This window comes from Bombina bombina, chromosome 1 (assembly GCF_027579735.1).
Source record: "Bombina bombina isolate aBomBom1 chromosome 1, aBomBom1.pri, whole genome shotgun sequence".
Classification (NCBI taxonomy): Eukaryota; Metazoa; Chordata; class Amphibia; order Anura; family Bombinatoridae; genus Bombina; species Bombina bombina.
In genome coordinates, this window is record NC_069499.1 from 548,138,726 (window position 1) to 548,152,339 (window position 13,614).

The 13,614-nt window shown below is 37.0% G+C and overlaps 1 protein-coding gene across 1 annotated transcript in view; it reads right to left on the bottom strand.

The window, feature by feature from the left end:
• Positions 1–4,859: 4,859 nt before the first annotated feature.
• Positions 4,860–13,614, bottom strand: part of CDK15 (cyclin dependent kinase 15) — a 657,391-nt gene continuing 648,636 nt past the window's right edge. Inside the window, exon 16 of the mRNA XM_053698694.1 lies at positions 4,860–5,702. The gene's annotated coding sequence lies outside the window, so the exon portion shown is untranslated. The remainder of the gene's footprint in view (positions 5,703–13,614) is intronic.

Genomic DNA, 13,614 nt, shown 5'->3' on the forward strand with positions numbered 1-13,614 from the left:
AACCATGTAAATAGTTCATAAAGGAATTGCAAGGTTTGCTGTTTGCTCCTTCTCAGTAGATACCGTATCTCTGTTGTGATCTCTGTTCTTCTTTTGTGCTTGAGTTATCTGTTTTGTGCTAAGGGGTTTTTAAAACATACAACACGAGAAAGAGAGAGATTAATGGATAATCCAGTTTGGGCAACAATGAGCAAGTTGCTTGATAATTTTATATAAACCTGAATGAAGACACCAAACAGGGAAAATTGTGCTAACTATCCTGCAGCTAAACTGCCCACCAGGGGGTAAATCTACAAAAAATCTCCAACTGGGCGAGATTCACTTAAATTTTGAGAGGCTGGTTCAAAGTAAAGTGATGTGCTTTATGTTCACTTGTAGGCATCTTAACTGCCCATTTTCACTTTCCTTGGAGATGTAATACAAATTGGAACTGTACACCATTAGACTATTTATTTAATTTCATTTATTTTTCTATGTTTTGAATAATTTATTTCCAGGGTTGAAGGTTGAGGCAGCTGGCTTTAGTCATGACTGAAGAGCTATTCCAATGTGAGGAATAAGGGCTTCAATAAAATGCTGATTAAGACTTTGTAGAGGATCCACATAAATAGAGGATTTCTGATTAAGATTTTTTTTTTTCATTTAAAGGGACAGTCTTTCACGATTCATATAGGGCATGTAATGTTAAACAACTTTGCAATTTACTTTCATCATCACATTTACTTTGTTCTCTTGGTATTCTTTGTTGAAAGCTAAACCTAGGTAGGCTCCTATGCTAATTTTCTAAATCCTTGAAGGCTGCCTCTTATCTCATCTTATCTCATGCATTTTGACAGTTTTTACAGCTAGACAACGCTAGTTCACATGTGCCATATAGATAGCATTGTGCTCATTCCCATGGAGTTCTTTATAAGTCAGCACTGGCTAAAATACAAGTCTGTTAATAGAACTGAGACAAGGGGCAGTCTGCAGAGGCTTAGATACAAGGTAATCACAACAGTGTTGATTCTGGAAAGATGTGGAATGGGTAATAATGGGATAATCTATATTTTTAAACACAAATTCTGGAGTAGACTGTCCCTTTAATATACTAATATGGAGCATTACTTATATATTAGACTTACACTACACCTACAATCATTATTTAGTGCTGCATTTGATGGTATAGGCTGGGAATTTGAGTGCTCCTCCCTAGAGCACGTTGGTTGGTCAGGTTCTCTCATGAAGTGGATATAGAACCATTAAGGTCATTATAAATACCAATGTGGATGTTTACTCTGCTTATGCAGCACAGCATCTGTCATAGTAGTAAGTATTTCACTCATTGGCTGGCCCCCAGGTGGCCTTGTGCTTTATTACCCAGTATATTAGTAGGACTGCTAAACCCTGGGAATAATTCCCCTCTAGAATTCTAGGCTGTCAGTGTTTTGTGCTTTTCAGCAGCAGCCAAACAGGTGAGTAAGCACAAGATATAAGCTGCCACGTTCACACCCTAGGACACCCGGGCATCCAGAGATAAATATGGGCCTGCCAATCCTCACACCTTGTCGGCCTGCATGAGGATTGCCACAGTGTCACTGCAGCAAACTGAACATATGTCCCAGACACCAATGTAAACAAGGAGGAATGTGAGAAAAGACAGAATGAATACAGGCAATAGAATAAAAAGGGCACCTGCACTCATTTCTTTTAACCAGAAAAAGCTTTTATACTTTGTTTACATTAACTGTAATTATTATTTTTCTAAAGCTAAGATAAATTGATTAAAGAACCACTCAACACTGAAGTTGATATAGATTTATATTAGTAATAATAAAGCAAACATTTAGAACTTTACATAACTTTTAAGCAAGCAGTTTTATTGTTTTATCGATTTCTAAAGTTTTCTAGCGTTTCCCTCTTCCCTGCGTCATATGTTGGGTGTCAACCAATCACAGGTACTTATATGTATACATGCTTGTAAACACATGTGCCCAGAAGGTACCAATGGCATCAGCAGTGATGTAACTATCAAGGTGTGAATGTCCCCAAGCCTAGAGAAGCTGAGTGTGTACATAAAATAAAGATTGTGCACAGCACTTCCAGAATGAGCGATCAGTTGTCAAAAGGATGTAAATTGTGTCAGCTGTGTAAAGCTACGTAATAAAGCTACATTGACATTTATGTGCAGTTATGGGCACGATGAATCATGATGGGCTCCCGAGATTTTTATTAGATTTTGTTAAATTTTTGTTATTGAGAAAAATGGCAAAACTACTTATTACCTGCTCTGTTAAGTGCATATACACGCTCAGTTGCATATACTTACACATCAAACAAGGTCATAAAAATACAGGGGATGGATTCTGAACACAGCAGTTCACTCAGCAGAAAAACATACAATATCTTATTTTGCTAGTGTTCAGCACATTAGTTTACTCAAAAGGGAACAGCTAAAGCTTCACTAGATATACGTCTGCTTTGTTCCCTTACTTACTGTAACGTGCTTGCTGGCAACAAGTAGACAGATTGCTCTGTGAACGAGCAGGCCCACTGTGTTCTTCTCATAACATGTTCGAATTGATGCACTGTCATTGGATGATTAAAAATGTCAATCACAATGCTGGAAAACCCCCATGGAAAATGGGCAGTCAGGCTGCAGCACTGAATTAAAGGTACAGGCACCTTTAAACTTTGATATTTAATATCAGTTTTCTATATAATTTATTCACAATAAAGTTTGGGGCTTTTCAGTTTTATACAATTAAAGGTACAGGCACCTTTAAACTTTGATATTTAATATCAGTTTTCTATATAATTTATTCACAATAAAGTTTGGGGCTTTTCAGTTTTATACAAGTTTAATTATCCTTTAAATCCATAAAATGACTGCCATTGGAGCAGGGAGACAACTGTCCCAAATCTGATGAAATATTTCTGTATAAATTACTTAAACAGCACTGTGGGACAGTATAATGTTAATCAAACAGTCTGGAAGCTGTAAGTCCAGATAGCATGACTGCAAAAGGACTCCTACCTTACCTAGACTACTACTAGCAGTAATAATAATAATATAAATTAAATATAAATAGATTTGTACATCTATCTATCTATCTATCTATCTATCTATCTATCTATCTATCTATCATCTGTCTATTCTCAAAATATGTCTATCAAGTGGTAATATGCCTTTCATGTCTGGTAAGAGCAAGGCATAGTTTTAGAGCCTTCCCATATTTATGAAATATGAAAAAGGAAAATCTCAACTTTCAAATTATGTGTCATATGTCCCTCTAGCTTGAGTTATGAGCTTTTTATATCCATTTTCCTTTTCTTGCACCAAGTCCGTGAATGTCCATGGTGAACAGGCGCACAAGCATAAAAACAAAGCTGCTTTATTAAACGTGTTAGAGCATTTTCTTTTTCTCTCTCCTAGGTCTCGATAATATATACCCATATTCATTATATGGAAGTATGAGGCAGTGTCATAGAGCATGTGACCTTGGATTGTAATCCATACAACACTTGTCATGCAAACTGCAGAGGCATCTGACTGACATTAAAAAGCCCTTGCATTTTTAGTATAACATTTCATTACTAACAGGGGAAACCACTTATATTATTAGTCTCTGAGCGTCTAAATTGCTCAATTATTAATACATTAGTAGGAAAGGTGAGAGAGTCAGTGATTATTGTGTGGTCTGGAAAATTCTGGAAATTTGTAGTGCTGTTGACAAGAGTGAAGCAGTATATTTGTACTATGGCAGCTGCACATCTGCTATTAATGTGAATAGATGATAGGAGATAGCTAAGCATATGTTTATATAATCAGTAAATTACTTTCTTCTTTTTTCTTTTTCTTTTTACCCTTCTGAAATTAATCCAACAAATCTGTGCAAGACTATAAATTTACATGAAGTAATTTGCTGCTTTTGTTGTAGAATTGGTTTGCTCTGCGGCTACATGTTTTTAATACAAACTTGGTAGTAAGCCAAATTCAACAGGATTGTTCCTAGCTGAAGAAATGCATGAGGTCTACACCTTCCACCAACGCACAGTGTGATCAGGGTGTGCTCTGTCGGGGCACTAGGCCAGAGCAGCTCTGCTTTAAAGATTTGTTTACACTTATCAGGGCGATGCTCCTCTGTTGTGTAAGACTGATGTAATAATGGGACCATAGGGACTGTAGATTAGAGAGGCCCCATTTAATAGACAAGAAATATGTATGTTCAAGGAATTCAAATCCATAAATTATACACAGGCAATTTTTGAGCAAAGCTATATATAAATACACATTTAACCCCGACACACATGTCTATTTGCAAGGCTGAAGTTTCCACTAGTCCATTATTCCTTGATTGGTTTAAAAAAAAAAAAAAGAAGATATGAGTAAAAAATGAGGTTGCTTCTGATAGTTCACATTGATATAACTAGTATTCCTTTGTTTCTGAACTAGTAGTTCAATCCTGATGTCCTTCTTTCCTCAAGAAAGATATTTTAGGAAACAAAACCAGAGGAAATTGCTGAACCAGAGAACAAACACAAGCATACTAGTCACCACTGCTGGAGCAGCCTCTTGTACCCAAATGTGCCTTTCGCAGTCCAGCCCCAAAATACTGGGCCATCCTCCTCTAAACAAGAGACATGTCAACCCCAACATACGTTTCAAGAAATATCGAAAGTGGCGGCACTGTGTCCCCCCTGGGAATATAAGCTGCTCTTTTCCTCTAAGAACCTGGCTTCTTCCACCTCCAAAATAAAAAGCTCACAATGGTGTAGCACGTTTCAAGCAGTATGGTAGGCGCACACACAGGTTGTACAAGATATCAATTTAAATCAAGCCTTTAAAGCCTTTTATTAAAAACCATCACAATGGTGTCTTCAGATATAGCTTCAGGGTTTATTAAAATATAGCTTAAATATAGCTCAACGCGTTTCGGCAAACAAGCCTTTATCAAGAGCATAAAATCAATACAGGTCAGAGCAAGTTGTAATAGCCTAGCATTGTTGTACAAAATATTTATAGACATCAACCCTGCCTACCTTTCCCAGACCACACCCATTCACAGGTGTGCTGAATCTGGCTTACATCAGGGCTGTACCTATCACTATCCTGTTTTGTTAGGAGGTATCAAATGAAAGTCTAAATTGTAATCAAGTATGCCAGTGAACATAAATAAATTTACCTGTTGATACTTCCTAACAAAAGAAGCTTCCATTCTATATAAATCTAGATTTTAAAATTTGAATGTGTCATTAATTACAATACATCCGAAATTACTTTTTATCTTAAAAGGACCTTATTGTGAAAGAAATCATTTCGAGTAAACTACTGACCTCTATATGTATATGCACTAGTACCGGTGTAACCAGTTTTAATCTGAATGTACAATTTATCCAATAAAGAAAGCAACATTTAACAATGAGATAAATAGACATTACATAAAATATATGTTGACAATTTAGTACAGAGAATAATAATCAATCATTAGTGATCTTTTGAAATCATATGACCGTCCTTCGTACAATAGTAGAGGTCCTGGTTGTTAAGTTCTCAAACGAGTAGGCTAATACGAAACCACCTCAAATAGGTGCGCTCACTTTTCCGATCATGTGATGGTTTCGTCATTCAGGGCCAATCGCATTCATCTGTCTTAGACATGGTATTTCTCGGTGTTTGCTAAGTCCAACTTTATATATGATCGGTAAAGAGAAACAATTCACTATTATCAGAGGTAAAAAAAAAAGAAGAAAAAATACAGATTAGAAAAGCTCAAGCATTTAAAAGCATATAACCAACGTAAGCATTTGGTAAAATCTTAAACAAATCATGTACAGTCTTAAGCATAAGTCTCATTATAAAATGATCTAACTCCCTAAAGGGTCGAAATCGCCAAATTAAACAGAGACATTTTGGTATAAGATGTAACATAATACTAAAGGGTAACAAATGACATTGGCACTATCTAAAAAACCCTATTGAACAAAGAAATTTTAGTATAAAGAAACACTTAGGGGCCTATTTACTATGGTGTTAGTGGACATGATCCGATATAGCGGATCATGTCCACTGCACATCGATAAATGCTGACAGCATATATCATTACACCAGCAGTTCTTGTGAACTGCTGGTGCAATGCCACCCCCTGCAGGTTCAGGGCCAATCGGCCGATAGGAGGGAGTGTTAATCAACCGGATCATATTCGATCGGGTTGATTTCTGTCCGCCACCTCAGAGCAGGCGGAAAGGTTATGGAGCAGCGGTCTTTATGCCCCTTAGTCCTAAAAGGTAAAAAATAGCAGTCATAGTATAGTTTTAAACAGCCAGGGAACTACAGTGGGTAAAGGGGATAAAAATGGTCCAACATACGTTTCAGCCTTATGTGGCCATCTTTATATCCCTCGTTACACCAAGCAACAAGTTCACATCTAGTTCCCCATCACTTTCTGCCTAAGAAACACATACCGATACATATTCCTAGTGATATTAGATCTCAGTGACTTATACACACATAAGCCTAATTTAGACATTCACACATCAATATTTAAAGACTGATTAGGCTTAGACACATATCAGGCCATAATAGATATACGCTTATTCAGGTAGGGCTGACGCAAACAAAGAGGTTCAAGTATAATTTGTTTGCAGGACATTACTGTAGCATTACATCATAGATAGACTAAGGGGTCGATTTATCAAAGGCTTTGCAAGCCATTTTGACCCCCTACGAGTGCAGGTTCTCACAAGAGAACCTGTAGTCTGTATTTAACATGCAGCGGTCATTAGACCGCTGCTTTCCTAAGCTTTTGCCACCTCTAAGGTGTTGAATTTCAATCTCCCGGTCTCGTCCGACTGGTGAGATTGACAGCTCCTGCCCGCACATGATTGGCTGTGCGCAGGTAGGGGGCGGGATTGTACGTGAGCGCAAAATAGCGTATATGCGCCCCTGCCCACCGCAGCTTGATAAATCGACCCCTAAGAGCAAGATTTGTCACAAGAAGAACATAGGAATGTAAAATATGTGTACTGTGCTTTGTGTTTTGCAATTTAGATCTAATGCAGTGTCAGGCTAGTACACATGAAGAATTACTAATGCGCGTGAAATATAAAATTATATGAATAATTATTACAAATGATTATACATACTGTAAAAAATATAGATATATTCTATGTATTATTTGGATTTTTTTACAGTATGTATAATAATTTTTAATTGTCATATCATATACCTTTTAACCCTTATAACAAAAAAAAATATTTATATGAATAATTTTAACAGATAGTGTTTATATGAGTGTAACTGTAATTTACAATGTATTTATGTTCTGTTTGGAGTAACTTTTTTAAACGCACTACACTTTACTCAAGGTTTTCAGTCACGCTCACCCGACAAGCATAAAATGCAATTGTGCTCTTGCAATCTCATTTACTTTCAACTTGTAGTACGAGTACTATTTCCAAAACAGATTTTTTTTACCTAAAATATAGAAGTTTAAGTTTTAAACCTTTGCAGGATTTTTTTTTGTGATTTGTTAAACAAGAAACAAATGACTTGTCCGAAACTTTACATGTAATCTATAAAGAAGTATTTGTTGGGATTCCACAACAAACAACTAAGAATGATCAAGATAAAAGGAATGTTATACAGATACACACCAGGGACATTGGTATTTCACCTCTTTCTCTCATATACATACTGCTGCCACATTAGCAGAGCTGCCCCTTCCCCCAGGCCATTCCTAGGTTTACATCTTGTGTTCTCAACTCTTTGGGAAAATGCATTTGAAATGCATTATCTGAGGAGGGTTCTTAGAAAGTGTTTATTTCCGCATATTCACAGCTTGATGGGGGATGTTCATTTGCAATGCGGAGCAGCTTGGTTTCAGGCCTTGCCCCTCCTCCTCCCATCTGGGCGGCATTAAGAATCCTCTTGTTGGCAGAGAGGCATGGCCACAAGGTGGAAGGGACTGGGTTAATCAGGGTGAACTGGTGTGTGTGTGTTGTCAGGGGGGATAATAAGGAATAGACAATAAGTAAAACCACAAATATATACATAGGATTTATCTCTAGGCAGGGACATCCTTTCTTTATATATGCTATTTCTTGTGTCTCCCCTGTGAAGTAATACATACAATGCTGGTGGCCTGGTGTAAAAAAAAAATACACAGTTTCATAAAGATTGTTGTATTGCTGTCTTGCATTTTTATGTTTGCCTGGAGAAGGGCACAAAAACACTCACATTTATGCGTATTGCACATCAAGGCCCACATTACAAATGGAGAGCTATTCATATCACAGGCTGCACTATCAATATTGTGACTATCAATATTGTGGGCCTGCACTATGAATAGTTAATAATCTGGTATTACAAGTGAAAGGTTAAACAGAATTACAAGCGAATGCTTGGTGTTGTCGATATCTCTTTAGTGTGCCCTATACTTTCAATAAATAGTACGGCCATAGTTGTAAGTTATGTGTTGTTTCTATGTGTATGAATGAGTATGTATACATATTGCATCTTAACCAAATTTTTTAATTTAAAAATATAAATAGTTTAAATAGTTTTGTTCTTTACTCAGTTAAAATTTTTATGTATATGGATATATAGATATAGAAATATCCCCCCCCCCCCCCCAACAAACCACTATTCCACACAGGGCAGACAAAATTAATTTTGGAGCTCTACGTACAAATACAATCTGCCACCCCTCTGCAAAACCCACATCTTTCAATGTTACTCTTATCAGCTGCTTGCCTGAGCATTAGGGGTATGTCACTGGACAGCAAAATAGAATCATTCTTGCTAAAGTAATGAAAATATTAGCCACTCTATAAATATTGATTTTGCATTCAGATCATTTTCAATGTAGTGTTTAATGAACAATGCTTGCCCTGAACTGTTGTTGTGAGTGAGCACAAGTTTTCTTTCCATATGTTAATGTGCGCACTATGATTGAACAATACATTTTGTCAGTAATGTTGTGGTTACACTCTCCATTTTGGTGGGCAGTCAGGGCTGCTGTGCTGGAAGTGTAAGACACTCGTTATAGCAAAGTTAAAAAAAAAGGTAATTTTTTTTTAAAATGATATGGCTTCTGCACTGCAGTATAATTTACATATTTCACCCCATTACACTTTTCAGAATGTTCTAAAACAAATACAAGTTTATTAGTTTAATTTCTGTTACATACTATTATATATATATATATACTTTGCTGGACCTCTCAATGTAGTGTGAAATATATATATATATATATATATATATATATATATATATATATATATATATATATTTTATTTTATTTTTTGAGCATGCTCAGTATAAGCAAACATAAAAAAAATTATGACATGCTCCATAGAAATTTGACTGCAAAGGTTTGTAGGACTTGTAGCCTCAGATATTGATCTGTATTGCTCTGTAACCTGGGAGGACAATGACAAACTACACATGCCACGCATGCTATCTATATATCTATCGATCTATCTATCTATCTATTTATCTATCTATTTATCTATCTATCTATCTGTCTGTCTGTCTATCTATCTATCTATCTATCTATCTATCTATCTATCTATTGGGTACTTATAGAGCGCAAACTAATCACCCGTGAGGGTCTCAAGGCGCTACACACACATTACACAAATACCACACGCACATACTACATAACCTCTACACACCAACAGACTTCACACACTATACATAAACTACACACACTACACATAAACTGCACAAACTTCAAAACATAAACAACAGCAAACACTACACACAAGAAGCAAACAGCTGAAAAAAATAAATCAACATACACAGTAGCAATTTGGCAGCAGAGGTTAGTGGGAATTGTAGTCCTAGATATTGGTCTGTATGATGCTGTAGTCAGAATGGCAAGGAGTAACAACAGCAATGTCTTCTAACATGTATTAGAAGAGTGGTCTCAGGGTAAAGTTTAAAGTGATTGATGGGTTTCCATATTGCAAAGTTAAATCAAATACATTAGAAAATGACGAAAACAATGAATTGGAATTACTTGAAAATGTATCAAAAGCATTTGGAAAAGAGCTTTAAAGTGGTGTTTAATTGTTCATTTTGTTTTTCTCTTTCATTACAGAACTTTTTTGAGGCTGTTGCAACAAAGGATAGACTAATTAATGGGCTAGATTACAAGTGGCGCACTAATGTTTGCGCACACAATATCGAGTTTCTTCAGCTTTTTTTGCATGACGAAAAGAGAGCTTGTATTACAAGTTAAATGTAAACTCAAGAGCGCAATTTCGATTTATGCTCGTCGGGTTAGTGAAACTTGAAAGCTCACGTAAAAGGTAGTGAGTTGAAAGAAATGCACTGAACACAACATAAATACATTTAAAATTAAAGTTACATTCATATATACACTATCTGATAAACATTATTCATATAAATATATATATTTACATATATATATATATATATATATATATATATATATATATATATATATATACACACATAATAAGTCAGAATAAATATTACTTACATATTCCCAACAAAACACAGTGTAAATACACAACACATCGTGTCACCGGAAGTGACATTATACCTGATCCGGGTCTGGCTCTAACATACTTCCTCCTCATCCTTACTGAGCTTTAAGTTCCAGGACTGGAACAACAACCAATCAACAAGCTACATAGTAAAACGATTGCCATAGCAACCTCAAAACAACTCCTACTTGGAAAAAGACAGCAAACAGCGGAAAGGCAAATAATTAAAAAAAATGAAAAAAATAAATGTACAAAACGTAACTAAAAAGGTACAAAAAACGTAATTAAAAAAGTAAAAAAGTAGAACCGGGTCAGTGTGTGACAGTCACTAGCAGCGTAAAAATCACCAATAATTTCTTAACTCTAACACAATATCGTGAGAGGAGGTAATTAATACCTCTATAGCCTGACCACATAGTATCAAGATAATTTACATTAGTATAGTATCTGGCACAGGGTACAATATATTTATTATAGAGTGGCAGGTCTTTATCTTTCAAAGAGAAAACAGGATAACTTGTTTATTTAACCCCCATGGGGTCATAGTTTGCAGGCAATAGATCCATTCCACCTCTCTACAGAGTAATTGTTTCTTAGTGTTACCCCCTCTTGGATGATGTTTAATCATATCTATAGGCATATACCTCAGGTCTGCTACACCATGGTTTGCCTCCATAAAATGTAAAGTAACCAGGTGCTCACTTTTTCTATTCTTTATCTGCTACACCATGGTTTGCCTCCATAAAATGTAAAGTAACCAGGTGGTCAATTTTTCTATTCTTTATTGCCTGTCTTATTGGGGATTTATGATTGGCAATACTATTCTTTAGGGGGCGCTCTGTTTTCCCAAAATACATCAGCCCACATGGGCACTTAATTATATATACCACCATCTCAGAAGAACAAGTCAAACGATGGTTTAAGCGCATTATCTTACCTGTGCGTGGGTATCTGAAAGTGTCCCCAATAATCAAACTGTTACTAGTGACACATCTGTCAGGTCTATAGCAGCCAACTCTGGCTTCCCAGCTTTTCTGTATATAGCTCCCTATTGGGTCACTCTTAACCAGCAGATCCTTGAGGTTTCTGCCCCTTTTAAAGCCTACTAATGGGCGTTCACCTAACTTTTTGTTAAGTGCAGGATCACACTGTAGCAAGTGCAAGTTCTTATAAATGGCCTTCTTCATATTTAATGATTGCAAATTATATTTAGGGGAAAAGACACATGAGGGAGGTGTATCTCTGGGATTAGTAGTACGGGTCTCCTGTGTGACAATCAGTTCAGCTCTATTGAGACAAGACTGTTGGTAACCCCTAGCCAAAAATGTATCCATCATCTCCCTTTCTCACACTGTAGGGTCTGAAACTATCCTTTAACTCTATAGAGATGACTAATCGGTAGACTGTCAACCAATCCTCTTGGATGGAAACTGGATACCAGTAATAAAACATTCCTGTCTGTCTCCTTGGAATATAGATCTGTAATTAGTTTCTCTTCTTGTCTGATAACCATCACATCTAAATAATTAAGATGAGAATAATTTGCGCTCATGGTAAAGCGAATCATGGAATCAATACTATTCAGTATGTTAATAAAGTCAGTTAAATTCTGCATAGTTCCTGTCCAAATTAAAAACAAATCGTCAACATACCTACAGTACATGCCGATAAACTGTGAATATAAAGGGTCACTCAGAATATGTCTCTTCTCATAGTCGTACATGAACATGTTAGCGAATGAAGGCGTTACGTTAGAACCCATTGCGGTCCCAATTTTTTGCATATAGTAATCTTTTTCAAATTTGAAATAGTTATTGTTAAGAATAAACCTCAATAATTTCTGTGTATATATACAGGGAATGCAGAATTATTAGGCAAATGAGTATTTTGACCACATCATCCTCTTTATGCATGTTGTCTTACTCCAAGCTGTATAGGCTCGAAAGCCTACTACCAATTAAGCATATTAGGTGATGTGCAGCTCTGTAATGAGAAGGGGTGTGGTCTAATAAAATCAACACCCTATATCAGGTGTGCATAATTATTAGGCAACTTCCTTTCCTTTGGCAAAATGGGTCAAAAGAAGGACTTGACAGGCTCAGAAAAGTCAAAAATAGTGAGATATCTTGCAGAGGGATGCAGCACTCTTAAAATTGCAAAGCTTCTGAAGCGTGATCATCGAACAATCAAGCGTTTCATTCAAAATAGTCAACAGGGTCGCAAGAAGCGTGTGGAAAAACCAAGGCGCAAAATAACTGCCCATGAACTGAGAAAAGTCAAGCGTGCAGCTGCCAAGATGCCACTTGCCACCAGTTTGGCCATATTTCAGAGCTGCAACATCACTGGAGTGCCCAAAAGCACAAGGTGTGCAATACTCAGAGACATGGCCAAGGTAAGAAAGGCTGAAAGACGACCACCACTGAACAAGACACACAAGCTGAAACGTCAAGACTGGGCCAAGAAATATCTCAAGACTGATTTTTCTAAGGTTTTATGGACTGATGAAATGAGAGTGAGTCTTGATGAGCCAGATGGATGGGCCCGTGGCTGGATTGGTAAAGGGCAGAGAGCTCCAGTCCGACTCAGACGCCAGCAAGGTGGAGGTGGAGTACTGGTTTGGGCTGGTATCATCAAAGATGAGCTTGTGGGGCCTTTTCGGGTTGAGGATGGAGTCAAGCTCAACTCCCAGTCCTACTGCCAGTTTCTGGAAGACACCTTCTTCAAGCAGTGGTACAGGAAGAAGTCTGCATCCTTCAAGAAAAACATGATTTTCATGCAGGACAATGCTCCATCACACGCGTCCAAGTACTCCACAGCGTGGCTGGCAAGAAAGGGTATAAAAGAAGAAAATCTAATGACATGGCCTCCTTGTTCACCTGATCTGAACCCCATTGAGAACCTGTGGTCCATCATCAAATGTGAGATTTACAAGGAGGGAAAACAGTACACCTCTCTGAACAGTGTCTGGGAGGCTGTGGTTGCTGCTGCACGCAATGTTGATGGTGAACAGATCAAAACACTGACAGAATCCATGGATGGCAGGCTTTTGAGTGTCCTTGCAAAGAAAGGTGGCTATATTGGTCACTGATTTGTTTTTGTTTTGTTTTTGAATGTCAG